The following is a 15,832-nucleotide window of genomic DNA, read 5'->3' on the forward strand; positions in this document are numbered from 1 at the left end:
ACATAAGCCTGTTTTAAATGCTTTGTTCTTAGATTGTAACTCTTTAAGAAAGAACTCCACAAACACACACAAAATCATTCAAACTAGCCAAAGGCATTCAGATTGCACATTTAAAGGTGATTGAGTAGCTCTTTAAATAGGCAATCAATCACTAACTATATTTAAAACTATAACTATCAGAAGATAAAAGTGATCAAAAAGACGAGACACAATGACCTAGATTCTAAAAGTTATCAATAAACATTAATGCTAAATGAAGTGAACATTTGACAAATTACCAGGTGTAATTGAAAATCTCAGCCACTTACAGATCGCATTGTTCCCTGGAGGGCTGCATTCCAAACATAAGCAACTGACAGTCTACTCAGGGAAGAAATCTAAAACCATTAGACCACTTCATTTCATCTCAAATAGTTTTCACATATGTGTACATGTACAGGAATCAGCGATTCCTTTCATGGGCATACATTGGAACTGATGTACAGGGCTAGCATTCCCATTTGTTTGACATTCTATAAAGCAAAATGTCAGTCTCATTAAATGTCAGTGTTTTGGGTAACAAAATTTTCATGCTATTCTAAAAAATGAGGAAAATTTGTTGTTCTTCAAAAAGGAATGTAAGAATAGCATAGGACATGAACCAGTTACCAGAAAACAACTGCTCTGTGAACTGTAGAAAGCCTTTATATAATAAGGGATTCCTGGCAGAACTGTCCTTGAGCAGAAAGTAGATTATAAATCCATGCGCTTCAAACTACGTTTGTTCTCCTTGAACAGTTATTTAACCATACTTCATATCTCTGGTCGTAGCTGCAACCTTAATGCTTTACTTCTATCTCTATGTCAATGCTGCTAAAAGAAAGAGGCTAAATTTCTTGAATAGGGGGAGTGTTATATTTTCTAAAATTTAATTATTTGAGTCAAACAAGCTGTTTAAAAAAAATAGAACAGATGTTTTGGTTTAGGGCTTCATCCTGCCAAATCACAAGCTGGGTTTTTCATACCTGGCTTGCTTGTGGTACCCAGAGATATACCAGAACTGGGCTTACCCCTGTTTCTTTTCTCAGGTTGAAAAGACCAAATTTATATGAGGAATTAATCTAAAAAAAGTTGACCAACATCTCAATACCCAGAGGAATGAGTCTCTTAAGCTCCATCATCTAAGGAATAAGCAAATAGGTGGAGACCAGTCGGCAGCAATGAACTAAGATTTAATTTAATTAGCGAGAAGCCAAACTGAAGTGAGATTCAACCACTTAGCTGTCACCAGATTGGGGAGGTGTTTATTTTGAAGTTTACAATAAATTTTAAAGCAAAGCAAGTAAAGTGAAAACATCCCTCTAGACAAAGAATGATAATTAATATTTACGCACTGAAATCACATACTATTGTTCCCTTGACCACAGTCATCATTTGTGCTTGAGATAAATATAGTGGCTTATATATTAATTTCTCATTCTCTCTCTGGAATAGAAGGGTATGACAGACGAGCAGGCATTTGGTACAGCAGCTAAGATGTAGCTTGGGACACCCCCATCCCATAGTGGGATCCCTGGTTTGAGTCTCGACTCCTCTGCTTCTGATCCAGTTTCCTGCTAAAGTACCCCTTGGAAGGTGGCAGGAGATGATCAAGTACTCAGATCCCTGTCACCCATGCAGCAGACCCAGATAGAGTTTTGGTCTTGACTTTGGCCTGGATCAGCCTCAGCTGTTACTGGCATTTGAAAAGTAAATCAGGAAACCAGGAGATAGTGGCCTGCATAGTGCCTGACACTTTGAAGGGGTTCACCAGAGTCAAGTTTGGTCTACATTTTTTTGCCAAATGTGCCTGCATTTGCTGCAAGAATTGTCACCTCCATTTGCCATCATAGGTAAATGCATTCAAAAACACTTTCCATGTTGTCCATGCAAAACAATAACTTGCTAATTCCCTGTTTCAATAACTCTACATATTTCCACTCATTACCAATAATACATATGAACTTTCTCTCTGTATCATAGAATTCTGTTTTGGATTCATTCATAGGAACCTCAAACACTGCTATAGTAGCATGTCTACAAATTTTGGCTTAAAAACTTAAACACTATGTCAGTCTCCAGCAGTCAGGCAATCACGTTGTGGATTACAATATGCATATCTACAATTTCTTTGAGACTTCATAGATTCAATAGCTTGGTGAATTTGTTTTGGTTTGTTTAACAATGGCCTTACTAAATTCTTCAGGATTCTTGTTGATTTCTGCTCAGAGCAAATTGCTTGATGTCAAGTATCTTAGGTCTACATTGTCTAAAGTATGATATGTGGGTTTCTCTTGCTTCCAAGTCCTTTAATATTCTAGCATTTGGAGATTTATTTTAATCCCCACAGAAGACCAAAAGAGATGCAAACTCACACATGGCCAGTGAATTAGCGACAGCCGTATGTCCGTGCCAAGTTTCTATTTGAGGCATGTAACCCCTTGGTATCTTGAGGAAAACTTAAGATATAAATTTACGGAGCCTGCTTTCTTTTCCAATTGGATGTAACTCCTCTGGCTGATCCTTCACTTTCAGCTCTGCCATAAATAATTAGTCCTGACCGACTCTTCCAACTAAGAGATGTAACTTGCAATTTTCTGTAATAATATTGGATCTTTGCTGTTGTTTAATATTTCCTAATTCATGATGTAACCATTGACTATCTCTAAAATTCAACTCTGTGCCCTCTTGCTACTTGCTGCTCTGAACGCCTCCGGCTGCCTTCTCGCCTCCATTTCTGCGTCTGCGTACTCACTGCTGCAGCTCCTGCCCATCTCTGCTCCAAGACATTCCCGGTTCCGCCCTTCCTACCGCAGAAGTCTTGGCTGCAACGCCATCTCCTCAGTGCAGTCTTGCTCAGTTTCTCCTTCTGCATTGGTATCCCCACCCCTACCTACCCACCACGCAAGCAAGGATGTCCCCAGAGACGGTCTGGGGTTCCTAATGGACCTCAAGAGTAACTGGCAGCCTCAGCCGCCAAATACGCTGTTACTGTGTGGGCCGAGGCTCTGAGCACTAGCGAACTGTTTTCATACAGTGTCAGAAAGTCATGTTTAAAGTCTTTGTTTTTTCATAATATGATATTAAAGTACCTTTAGCCGCAGAGTAAGGAGCCATCCAAAAGCAGGGTATTCTGACTTCAAAACTTCACAGCTCCCCAGTCGCTTCCAGATTTAAATCTGGACTCCTGGACCCTAAGACACAGCAGTAAAGGCTTTAAGCATCTTTAGTGAACTGATGACCTAATCATCTGTAGGTCATTTCTTCATCTATATTCCTAAGAACTGTGTATGGGGATGGGGAGTCAGGTGTGTGTGTAACGAGAAAGAAAAAAAAAACTGGGACAAAACATGCAAACTGTGCAAAAGATGGGGTGAAGTTTTCCGCCAGAGGAGAACTAGGAAATGGAAACATTAAGTTGTCACAAACGAGCAATGTTGATAAAGAAGAGGAAGCCGTTACCATAGAGATGAATGAGCCAGTGCAGCTAACTTTTGCACTGAGGTACCTAAACTTCTTTACAAAAGCCACTCCGCTTTCTCCTACAGTAACACTCAGTATGTCTGCAGATGTACCCCTTGTTGTTGAGTATAAAATTGCTGACACGGGACATTTAAAGTATTATTTGGCCCCCAGGATCGAGGATGAAGAAGGATCTTAGGCATTAAATCCAAGGAAGTAAAACGAAGCTCTGAGAACTGCTTCGGAGATGTCAGTGTGTACTGAAGTCTTTCACCAAATTTGTACCTTTCTGAGTACATATGTAGATACTGTTTTCTGTAAATAACCTGTTTCCTTCCATTGTCTACAATTTGTTTAAAAAATAAAGTCCAAAGTTAAATCTGGTCTTGTTAACCTAGGAATACTTCTGCCTTACTTAGAAATACTTGTGATTTTTATAACAACGTTCTTTAAATGCAATTTTAATAATTTTCAATTTAAATAAAGTTATCTGAATTTCAAATGCCAAAAATAAAAAGCGGTGAGCCTAGGAAAAGGGTCTATGAGCACGCACAGCTGCAAGGGAGTTCACGCGGTCAGAAGGCAAACAAGCCCTCAGGAGCACAAGGCCCCCTCGCTCCCAACGTCTTTCACGCCGGGTCTTCACCAACAGCCTTCCCTGTAACAACTCTGACATCACAAAGGAAAAACCTGAAACAGTTAGTGAGAGCACTGCTCAACAGTGCTTCAAGACTGACCACACATGTAGCATGCTGACACAGACGGGCGACGTCCTCTGGCACACCAGGGAACGTTGCCCATTAACACTGCACGCGTGTCCTGTGAGACAGAATGCAGCTTTACAAAGCTACGGCTCCTCTTCCCTCAAGATATCACAGAGCAAGTACTTCGGGATGCAACGCCTCAACCAGAAGCTCAGCAGAACTGGTGGCTGTCCGGAGCCTGATGATTATGCATGAATTGGACCCCTTTTGATTTTCTGCAAGGATTTAAAAAAAAATCTCAAAATGTTGGTGAATTAAAGAGAGCTGAAAAGAGATACAGTCACAAAGTCTATTTCCTCTCTGATGCCACGAACAGTGTGATTTTTTTTTTTCAGCCATTCCCTTCTTTTCCATTAGAAGTCTATTTTTAAAATGCAAAAATTTCAGGAAATTATAGCAAACTCCTATTGGGTTGTATATTCAGGTGCTGTTCTGCAGGAAACCCCCACTTGATTCCTGCCAGTAAAAGGGCTCCTGGAAGCCAAGTGTCTATTAGGTGAATGTTGCCCTAACTAAGCCAATCAGGCCTTTCAAAATTCTGACCTAAACACACACAAGTTGGAAGTTTTGCATCTTGGTAAGGTAAACAGCAGAGCTCTGGTCTGGTTAACACAGCAGTCGCTAGTCACATGTGTCTATCTAAAATTCAATTGATGACAATTTAAAACACAGTTCCTCGGTTTGTTAGCCACTATTCAAGTGCTCAATCTCAGAGCAATTCCATCACCACAGAAGATTCTGGTAGAGATGATTTACAGCACAGGTCAACCCACTGCCACTCAGAGGCCAAATCTAACACTAACACACCAAACACTAACACACCTAACACTGACACACCTAACACCAATACACTTAACACTGACACACCTAACACTAACACACCTAACACTAACACACCTAACACCAATATACCTAACACTGACACACCTAACACTAACACACCTAACACTGACACACCTAACACCAATATACCTAACACTGACACACCTAACACCGACACACCTAACACCGACACACCTAACACTGACACACCTAACACTAACACACCTAACACCAATATACCTAACACTGACACACCTAACACCGACACACCTAACAGTAACACACCTAACACCGACATACCTAACACCGACACACCAAACACTAACACACCTAACATGGACACACCTAACACGGACACACCTAACACTAATACACCTAACACCAATATACCTAACACCAATATACCTAACACCGACACACCAAACACTAACACACCTAACACGGACACACCTAACACGGACACACCTAACACCGACACACCTAACACCAATATACCTAACACTGACACACCTAACACTGACACACCAAACACTAACACACCAAACACTAACAAACCTAACACTGACACACCTAACACTGACACACCTAACACCGACACACCTAACACCGACATACCTAACACCGACACACCAAACACTAACACACCTAACACTAACACACCTAACACGGACACACCTAGCACCGACACACCTAACACTAACACACCTAACACTAACACACCTAACACCAATATACCTAACACTAACACACCTAACACTGACACACCTAATACTAACACACCAAACACTAACAAACCTAACACTGACACACCTAACACCGACACACCTAACACCAACACACCTAACACCGACACACCTAACACTGACACACCTAACACCAACACACCTAACACTAACACACCTAACACTAACACACCTAACACTAACAAACCTAACATGCTGCTTGTTTTTGTATCCATGAGATTTTTTTATTTTAAAATGATAGAAAATATGACTACTTTGTCACTTGTAAAAATTAAATGAAATTCCAATTTCAGAATAAAGTTTCATTGGAATGCAGATGCATTCGTTTGCATATTGCTGATGGCTGCTCTCATGCTATGTCTGTGACAGAAAGCGTGTGTCTAGCAGAGTCTAAAATATCTACTACCTGGCCTGTACAGAAAAAATTTGATCATCTCCCTGCTCTGGAGGGAGGCAGTAAGTCTCCAAAGCTGCCATTTTTTTGAACAATTGCTACAAAATCTTTATTTAGGCAAATACTTAATCAAAGAAGCTAAAAAATGCTATAATGAAAGCTATAAAACATTGAGGAAAGAAATCATCATTGAGGATGCAAAAACCATTGGAAAGATAGTCCTTACTCATGGAGTGGAAGAACTGCTATCTACAAAATGTTCATGCTAGCCAAAGCAACCAGAGTCAATGCAAGATCTATCAAAGACATTCTTATTTTACTTTATGTATACAAATTTTGTACACCAAAACTGCCTTGATACTCCATGGATGCTAAGATTTTATTAACGACCAATGCGTGCTGACAACTGTTGGACACGCAAGGTGATTTTGCATTTCAGTGCTAAACACTAGAAAGCAGACCTTCATTAGGAGTATCTATCCGGGAATGAGCATTTAGCCTGGTGGGTAAGAGCCCCATGTCCCGTATCAGAGCACCTGGATTCAGTGTTCACCTCTGGCTTCTGACTCCAGCTTCCTGCTGCTGCAGATGGTGGCAGGCAGCAGTGACGGGTCCCTGCCACTCACATGGGAGCCTGGATTGAGGTCCCAGCTCCCAGTTCCAGCCTGACCCAGTTCCAGCTCTTGCAGACATCTGGGAAGTGAACCAGTGGATGAGAGCTCACTTGCTCATACACACTGGAAAGAGTATCTATTTTCTTCCCCAACCCCAAATCAATAAGTGCTAACGCATCCTATTTTGCTGCTCACTGAGGTGAACCAGGTCTACTATTGCCAAAAAAAAAAAGAAAAGAAAAGAAAAGAATGGTAAGAAAACAGAGGTCTTAGCAATAGAAGGAACTCCTTGATATTCTCTGTGAGGGGCCTGCAAAGTTCCCTTCAAGCGAGCACAGTACCAACTCTCCCTGCAGCTGCACAGCCAGACATGTGGGTCAGAGCTGACGGCATAATTAGACTGCAAACCAGGTGTAAGTGCAATCAGAGTGGAAACTATGAGGCTGCATCCTTGGTGAACCATGAATTCCTCCCTACACTGAAAAGAGGCGCGCTGATCGTCTATTTCCTGAAGATTTCATTACACTCGGTAATTATCACAAGTCGCGGAATCCTGAGGGTCACCCACACTGTCAGAGTCACGTTGTACTGGGACCTGCCATAAATTGACAGGAAAAAATGGATCCTGGGCAAAACACTCCAGAGATCAAGACAGAATTCCTGAGGTGGGTAGGCAAGGAAAGTGGCCAGGGGCTTGGGGGAGAGGTTGCACTTCACAGGAATTCCAGGTCATTTGCTATGGTAAGTAATTCTCTCACTAGGACTCTCTGATAGAAGCCACCGGAGAGTCTCTCTAATAATGTACCCGATAAATCACATTTTATTTGCTCAAAGAAGTACCAGGGAATCACTTTGCCTGAAAGCCTGATATACAGATGCTCCTTGATTTATAATGGGATTACAGCCCAATAAACTAGTTGAAAATATCATCAGCTGAAAATTCATTTAATACACCTAACCTACCAAGCATCAGAGCTGGGATTAGCACACCTTAAACATGCTCAAAAAATTCACTTTAAGGGCTGGTGCTGTGGCACAGCAGGTTAAAGCCCTGGCCTGAAGCACCAGCATCCCATCTGGGCGCTGGCTTGAGTCCCAGCTGCTCCACTTCCGATTCAGCTCCCTGCTAATGCACCTGGAAAAGCAGGGGAGGATGGCCCAAGTGCTTGGGACCCTGGACCCCTGTGGGAGACCTGAAGGAAGCTCCTGGCTCCTGGCTTCAGATCAGCTTAGCTCCAGCACTTGTAGCCATTTGAGGAGTGAACCAGGGAATTGAGGCCTCTCTGTGTGTGTCTCTGCCTCTCTCTGTAACTCTGTCTTTCAAATAAATGTCTTAAAAAAAAGTTTAAAAAATACTTTAGTCTACCTCTAGAAATGTTATCTATCACAAAGCATATTTTGTCATAAGTTACTATGTCTTATAATTTGTTGATTATTTTACTAAAAGTGAAAAACAGAGTGGTTGAGTAGTTATGTTTTTGCATCATCATAAATTCATATTATAAATCAAACCATGATTAGTGGGCACAATGTAATTGCCAAGGGAATGGGAGTGAACATGAGGTCAGATGGTCTCAGCTTGAATCCCATGTCTACCATCTAGCATCTGCCTTGTTTTTCTCATCTGTAAAAGGGGTGCCTACTTGTAAATTTGTTTAGATTGCCAATGAAGATAACTCAAGTGTTGAGCACTGAGCCAGGAAGACCATTAGATCTGAATGTTGATGTTTCAGAGAAATTACTAACAGCTGGGCAATTCCCATCTCCTCCTCTACTTTCTTTGAAAACAGATTCTTGGGAATGCTCAGCGACCATGCCCAGTTCCAAGTAAAGGCTCATGATTTGCTTGGACCAACCTTGACAACCCTGGGCCTCATTTTTCCAGCCTCTCTTGCACCTGGAACTTGCCATGTTCCAGTTCTAGGCAATAAAACCTCAACAGAAAGCTCCCAAGTTGGGAGGGGAGGGGAGAAGTGGAGATCCGGGGAAGTTTTGCTTTCTCATGCACAAGGGAGACAGGCAATGTAGTCATAAACATGAAGGCAATGCCACCAGACTTGCAGTGTCACAGCTCCGCCCCCTCTGAAGCACTGAACCATCTACAGTCACGGAGAATGCCAGACTTCCTAGGGAATGAGAAAAATGAACCTCTCTTTGCTGTGCATTATCTCATTTGAGCCATTTCTAAAAACGGATTAGGCAGAATAAAGATTCCCAGAACGCACTGATGGATACCATTTCCCTGTAGATTTGCTAGTCACCACTATGGGAGTGGAACAAGAAAGAAGTGAAACGTGTCCACCAGAGCTTCGCTTCCTCACAGTTACCCCCTGTGACTTTGCACCCTGACTGTCTCCTGCGGTGCTGAAAACCCACAATGCCCTAGTTCCTAGCAAAACAGCATTTTCCTCTAACTGGGAATCAGTTAAGCCTACAGATAGTCCCATGCAGGACAACTCAAAAGTAGCTCATGCTTCTTGAGTGCTAACCACAAGCTGGGGATTGTTTTAAGAATATGACACAAATTGACCTGCTGAATAAAATCATCTACTCATATTGGTGTTACTATGAACTCCACTTCACAAATGAAGAAAACAAAGCACAGAAGAGTTAAGTGCCTAGCCTAAGGACACACAGCTAGAAAGGGGTAGAACTAGGAGCCAATCAAGAGCAAAGAGTCCATAAACCAAAGCACCATACACTGGCACCTCTGCCTCTAAGGATGTTGGCCACAAGCCCAGAGTCAAGCCCCGAACTTCTCACTGTTCTGGTTAATTCACCTAATGGACTGTCCTGTTTGAGACAAATCACAGGGTCAAAAAGTATAACTGCAAATTTCTCTTTTTGTGTTGTATCTGCAGTAAAATATGTATAATTTAATGTTAAGTGAAGGCAATGATTCAAGTGACTAATAATGCATGTACTGTTCTACCCACTGTTAGTTACCATCGCAATACTCCTCATGGAGACAGAATTCATGTCTGCATGCAAGCTCATCCATTCAAGATACCAGCTATTGAGTTTTGCATTCTGACAGGCACTGTACAAAATCTTATTAACCAAGCAAGAGACATGCCCTACATCCCTTCCGCTTCTGGAAGCTTTAGGAGTGGAAACTAACCTCAATGCTGGTGCATTAATGCGTCTTGATTTTGCCCTCAGGGTGAAACAGAGCCACTCAATCTCTGATAAGCGTAATGGTGGTCTTGTACAGATAGGTAGCTCTACTGGGCAGGGCCTGTATGGAAGTGAATTAGCATCTGAATGGAGAAATAACTGATGATCAAGGACAGTGAAGCATTTAAGTCAGAGGCTGCAAAAAAGAAAGGCTGACTTTTTAAACTATTTGATGGATGGCTGAAGTATTTACCCAACTTGGTCTCCTCTTCTTTGCTCTAACACACTACTCCTTCCTTTAGTCATTGCATCCCTAGCTGCACTCAGGAACACACATGGCCTTAACAAGGACTATCATCATCTACCCTAACCCCTTCTCCAAAATACATGGATTTAGGGAATTAAAAGGTGTTTTCTGGAGCCAGCATTGTGGCTCAGTGCATTAGGCCACTGTCTACAATGCCAGCATCCCGTAAGAGCACCAGTTGGAGTCTGCAGCTGCTCCACCTTGGATCCAGCTCTCTGCTAACACATCTGGGAAGCCAGTGGAAGATCATTTGGAGTGTTTGGACCCCTGCCACCAACCTCAGAGACCCCGAAGGAACTCCAGGCTCCTGGCTTCAGCTTTGCAGAGCCTCGCTGTTACAGTCATTTGAGAAATGAACCAGCTGACAGATCTCTATCTTTTCCTCTCTCTGTCACTCTGCCTTTCAAATAAATAAATAAAAGAGAGGCCAGTGCTGTGGTGTAGCAGGTAAAGCCACCAATTGCAGTGCCAGCATCCCATATGGGCACCAGTTCTAGTCCCGGCTGCTCTACTTCCTATCCAGCTCTTGCTGTGGCCTGGGAAAGCAGTAGAAGATGGCCCAAGTTTTTGGGCCCCTGCACCCACGTGAGAGACTCAGAAGAAGCTCCTGGCTCCTGACTTTGAATTGGCACAGCTCTGGCCATTGTCGCCAATTGTAGAGTGAACCAGTGGTTGGAAGACCTCTCTCTGCTCTCCTTCTCTCTCTCTGTGTAACTCTGACTTTCAAATAAAATGAATGAATCTTTAAAATAAATGAATGAATGAATGAATAAATAAATAAATAAATAAATAAAAGAGTGACAGGGAGAGGGAGAGGGAGAGGGGAGAGGGGAGAGGAAGAGGGAGGGGAGGGAGAGGGAGGGGAGGGAAGGAGAAAGTGCTTTCATCTGCTGGTTCACTCTCCAAAAGCTTGGGCTCAGCCAGGCTGAAGTCAGGAACCATGAGCCTTTTATAGGTCTCCCATATGGCTCCAAGGGCCATCCATTAGCATGGAGCTGGATCTGAGGTGAAGCAGCTGTGACTCGAACTGGGATCCAGCATCGCAGGCAGCGGCTTAACCTGCTATGCCACAATGCCAGCCCAATAAGCAAATCTTTTTTAAAAAGTCTTTTCTCTTTCCATATCCAAACCAAAAAGAAGTCCATCAAAGTAATTTCATTACTACAGCTTCAGTTTAGCAGTGGATAACAGTTCTGTAGGAAACTGACACCTTTCAGGAACACAGCAAACTACTCCAGCAGGCTCAACTCCTCTTTAAGAACACAAACAGGTTCTGTTATCTCAGGCATAAGAGGCCATCCTATAGCTATTATTATTGATCTCCATCCTCGGATTTCCTCTCCAAATGGCCACAATAGCCATGTCTGGACCATGCTGAAGGCAGGAACCAAGAACTCCATCCTGCAGGGGCCCAAGTACTTGGGTCATCTTTTTCTGCCTCTCAGGTGCATTAGCAGGAAACTAGACTGGAAACAGAGTAGTCAGGACTCTGAACCCACACTTTGATATGGGATACGATACAAAATGATATGATAAACGCAAGCAGTAGCTTAAACTCTGACACATCACATCACTCCCTGCCACCATTGTTTTTTGATACCAAAAAAAATTTTATATATATATATATATATATATATATATATATATGGCAGAGGCTTCTACAGCCAGGAAGAACCTGATTATCCCTTGATTCCAGAAGACAGACAGTAAGCTGTGAAGAGAGCACGGGGCGCACCGGAGCACAGGTTTGCCTTCAGTCTGCGGATGTGTCTGCATTTTCTTCACGGTAGCTCTGACACCATCACTTTGTCTCAAGCCTTATAAGCAGGCTTCAGCTCCCAACAAAACAGTGTAAAATACTTTTCGTACTGACTCAATGTGAAGTCTCCAATTCTTCAGGCAATGAAGATGCCGTTCAAGAAAACTACAGGTGGTTACACGGTTCACCTCTCCTTAGGATTTGAAACAATTACTTTGTACTCAGGTTTTCCAGCCCTTTGGCACTGCCACCTGCCAGAAATCCTTAATAGACCTGAAGAGAAGCAAACTTGTCAGCTGCAGTAACAGGTCACAGCAGCCAAACAATATATTTCCAAATTAATTGAGTAAGAATATTGGGCCATGCCTGCCAGATTTATATGGTCTGATTTGTAGACGATAATGAAGACTGGGTTCTTAATTATAAGATTTGCATTCCTCTACTCTATCCCGAAAGCTCAGACAAAAGCTGTCTTTTCCGACACTGAAATTACGGTTTGGGAAAGCATGATGGGGAAAAGTGGGCTGGCAAAGCACAAGCCATCCTAACGGGCAGTTCTTGGGCACTCAGGTACTCTCCAAGTTAACAATAGCTATTGCTTTAGTTCTTCTTCTGTTACTAGAACAAAATACATAAGGCTGGGGAAATTATCAAGGACAGAGATTTATGTAGCTCATGTTTCTGGAGGCTGAAAGTCACCTGAGATTGAATGGCTTCCTCTGTTCAGTCTCTTGGAGAGGGCCTCCTTAGATGGGACAAATGGCACCAACTCTGGGGAGCATGAGACAGGGAGAGATCAGCTGGGGATACAGGAAGCTGGAGGGCTTCGGGGGCTGGGTTCATTTGTTGTAACAACCCACACTCACAGAAACCAACAAGGGACCTCCAAGAACAACAGTGATCCTTTGCCCATAATGACACAATCAGCATCACCTTCTACTAGGCCCAGTCTCCTACAGCAACACACTGGGCATCGAGCTTCTAGCACACGAACCCCTAGGGGACAAACTGCATCTCTACCATCCTAGATACCAGTGACAGATGCAGCCCCTGGTCTCACACTTCCGCACGTTCTGTTTCCTGCACTGCCAGCAGGAAGAGACGTCGCGTTCTTTTTCATGCACAAAGAAGTCACCATCATTTTACTATGCACAGTGAGTCATTTTCTGAATTTTAGTTTGAGCTAAATCCCAACTGTAACTGACTTGGCAGGTGTGAAATGACAGACTGGAAAAAAAAAAAAAAAAAGGACTTTGAACCACAGCCCCAGACCACAGAAAACAAGGATGTGAACAGGTTCACAGCTTGAAAGAACGCGGGATGCTGGCTTCCACAGGTCTCTGAAACAACTTGCTGAGTAACTAGAGAAAGCGCCACTTACCAGCCCTGACTAACGGGGTGACGAGCTACAGCTTTACACAGATGTGTAGGGTAGACTAATTGTGCCAGACCAAAGCACAGGTTGGCCGCTGGAAGTATTTGAGAACAAACAAAAGGCAGAGAGACCAGGCTTCTCCTGCAAGACTGCAGAGGCCACTACACAAGAAGGGCCCAAGCACTTGGGCCATCCTCCACTGCCTTCCAAGGCCACAGCAGGGAGCTGGCCTGGAAGAGGAGCAACTGGGACAGAATCTGATACCCCAACCAGGACTAGAACCTGGGGTGCCAGTGCCACAGGTGGAGGATTAGCCTAGTGAGCTGCGGCGCCAGCCAGCCCAGGCATATCTAAACAGTGCTCAGCAATACCAAAGCTGCTGGACTGAGGAAGCTGTTGGTCTGTCTCGGGGTTTCTCAGTCTCATCATTGCCGACGGTTGGGACCAGACGGTTGTTCGCTTTGTGGGGCTGTCCTGTGCATTGTAGGATGTTCAGCAGTGTCCTTTAAGCATCTACCTACTGGATGCCCAGAGCAGTCCCTGCCCCAGCCAATGTAACAGACGAGGCTCCAGACATCGTCACCCGTTCCAGGGGGAGAAGATGCCTGGTGAGAACCACTGACCCAAACAGACAGCAAAGAGTATCTTACACTGACGTCCACTTTCTCTGATTCTTTCATAGAGTTTTACCTGGTCTTGTTTTCATTTTATTGAAAATCTACTTAGAATCTCTCTCTCTCTCTCTCTCTCTCTCTCATATATATATATATATATAGATATCTATATATAGTAAATATATAGATATACAGATACATATATATATATATATATATGATTTATTTTCATTTAAAGGCCAGTTAAAGGGAGTAGAGGACAATACTCCAGGCTAAGAAAATGTTGTGTCTTAGTCGTGATTAATGGGCTACAGAGGACCTCAAGCAGCTGTTAGCCATATTCTCTGAATGCGGTCCTTCTTAAATCTCACATAGTGGGGCATGATTGAGATGTGCTCCCTAAAGTTCCTCCAAATATGTTAACCACTTCCGTAGAGGAACGACTAGAGAAGAGATTCTAAGGTCACCTTAAACCAGCGAAATACTGCTGAACACTAACCTGACACAAAAGAAAACCACAGAGTGAAAGAATTATTAAGAAAAGTAAAATGCCTTAGGAGTGAGGTGATACACTGACACTTAAACAAATAATAAGCAACTATTTATATACAAGCATGCCACTGGAAAGTAAATAAAGGGTGAACCTAAGTCTTTGGAGCAGTGATACTACTGAACACTTACACACAAACCCCAAACCAGCTGCCCTCAAGAAATGCAGCATATAAATCATTCTACTTTAACGTTCATAGATTATTTTAAGATCTTTTCCTTTTTAAAAAGATTTATTCATTTATTTGAAAGGCAAGTTACAGAGAGAGAGAGAAAGAGGGGGCAGAGAGAGAAAGAACTTCCATCCGCCGGTTCACTCCTCAAATGGGCACAATGGTTGGGGCTGGACCAGGCCAAAGCCAGGAGCCTGGAGCATCTGCTGGTCTCTCAGGTGGGTGCGGGGGCCCGAGGACTTGGGTCATCCTTACTGCTTTTCCACGTGGGTAAAGCTGCCACCTGTGGTGTTAGCATCCCATATGGGCACTGGTTCAAGTCCCAGCTGCCTCACTTCCAATCCAGCTCCCTGCTAATGTGCCTGGGAAAGCAGCAGAGGATGGCCCAAGTCCTTGGGCCCCTGCACCCACATCGGAGCCCTGGAAGAAGCTCCAGGCTCCTGGCTTCTGCCCAGCCCAGCCCCAGCCATTGTGGCCATCTGGGGAGTGAACCAGCAGATGGTCTCTCCCTCTCACTCTCTCTAATTCTGCCTTTCAAACAAATAAATAAATCTTGTAAAAACATATTAAATTTAACTTTAAATATGAAAAGGATTACTATTTAGATGAGTAAAGTAAAGGACACAGGAAAGTATTCCAACAGCTCACAGTTCAACAGCAGGCAAACTCTATCCTTTCTGGTACCAGTCCCTGTTCCTGATTGGCAGAAGGAACATATATGGATTTTCATTATAGTAGAGTTTCAGTGTACAACTAACAGTGAATACAACAGAACAAGGATTCTATTATTAATCCAACATCTAAGTACCTATTTTTCCCCTTCACCCTGAAGCACTCCTGTTTCACAGGTTTGCTTTCTTTTCTTTTTTTTTTTAACTTTTATTTAATGAATATAAATTTCCAAAGTTTGGCTTATGGATTACAATGGCTTCCCCCCCATAACGTCCCTCCCACCTGCAACCCTCCCCTTTCCCACTCCCTCTCCCCTTCCATTCACATCAAGATTCATTTTCGATTCTCTTTATATACAGAAGATCAGTTTAGCATACATTAAGTAAAGATTTCAACAGTTTGCTCCCACACAGAAACATAAAGTGAAAAATAATAGATGATTCTTTAAA

The 15,832-nt window shown here is 43.0% G+C and overlaps 1 long non-coding RNA gene across 2 annotated transcripts in view; it reads right to left on the minus strand.

Annotated features, from left to right (window-relative positions):
• Positions 1 to 15,832, minus strand: part of LOC138845910 (uncharacterized) — a 132,235-nt gene that overhangs the window by 33,058 nt on the left and 83,345 nt on the right. For both annotated transcript variants that reach the window (XR_011383228.2, XR_016222808.1), the window contains exon 2: positions 3,111 to 3,212. This is a non-coding gene — a long non-coding RNA (uncharacterized LOC138845910). The remainder of the gene's footprint in view (positions 1 to 3,110; positions 3,213 to 15,832) is intronic.

This window comes from Oryctolagus cuniculus, chromosome 16 (assembly GCF_051225735.1).
Source record: "Oryctolagus cuniculus isolate XC-2025 breed Fujian yellow rabbit chromosome 16, ASM5122573v1, whole genome shotgun sequence".
Taxonomy (NCBI): Eukaryota; Metazoa; Chordata; class Mammalia; order Lagomorpha; family Leporidae; genus Oryctolagus; species Oryctolagus cuniculus.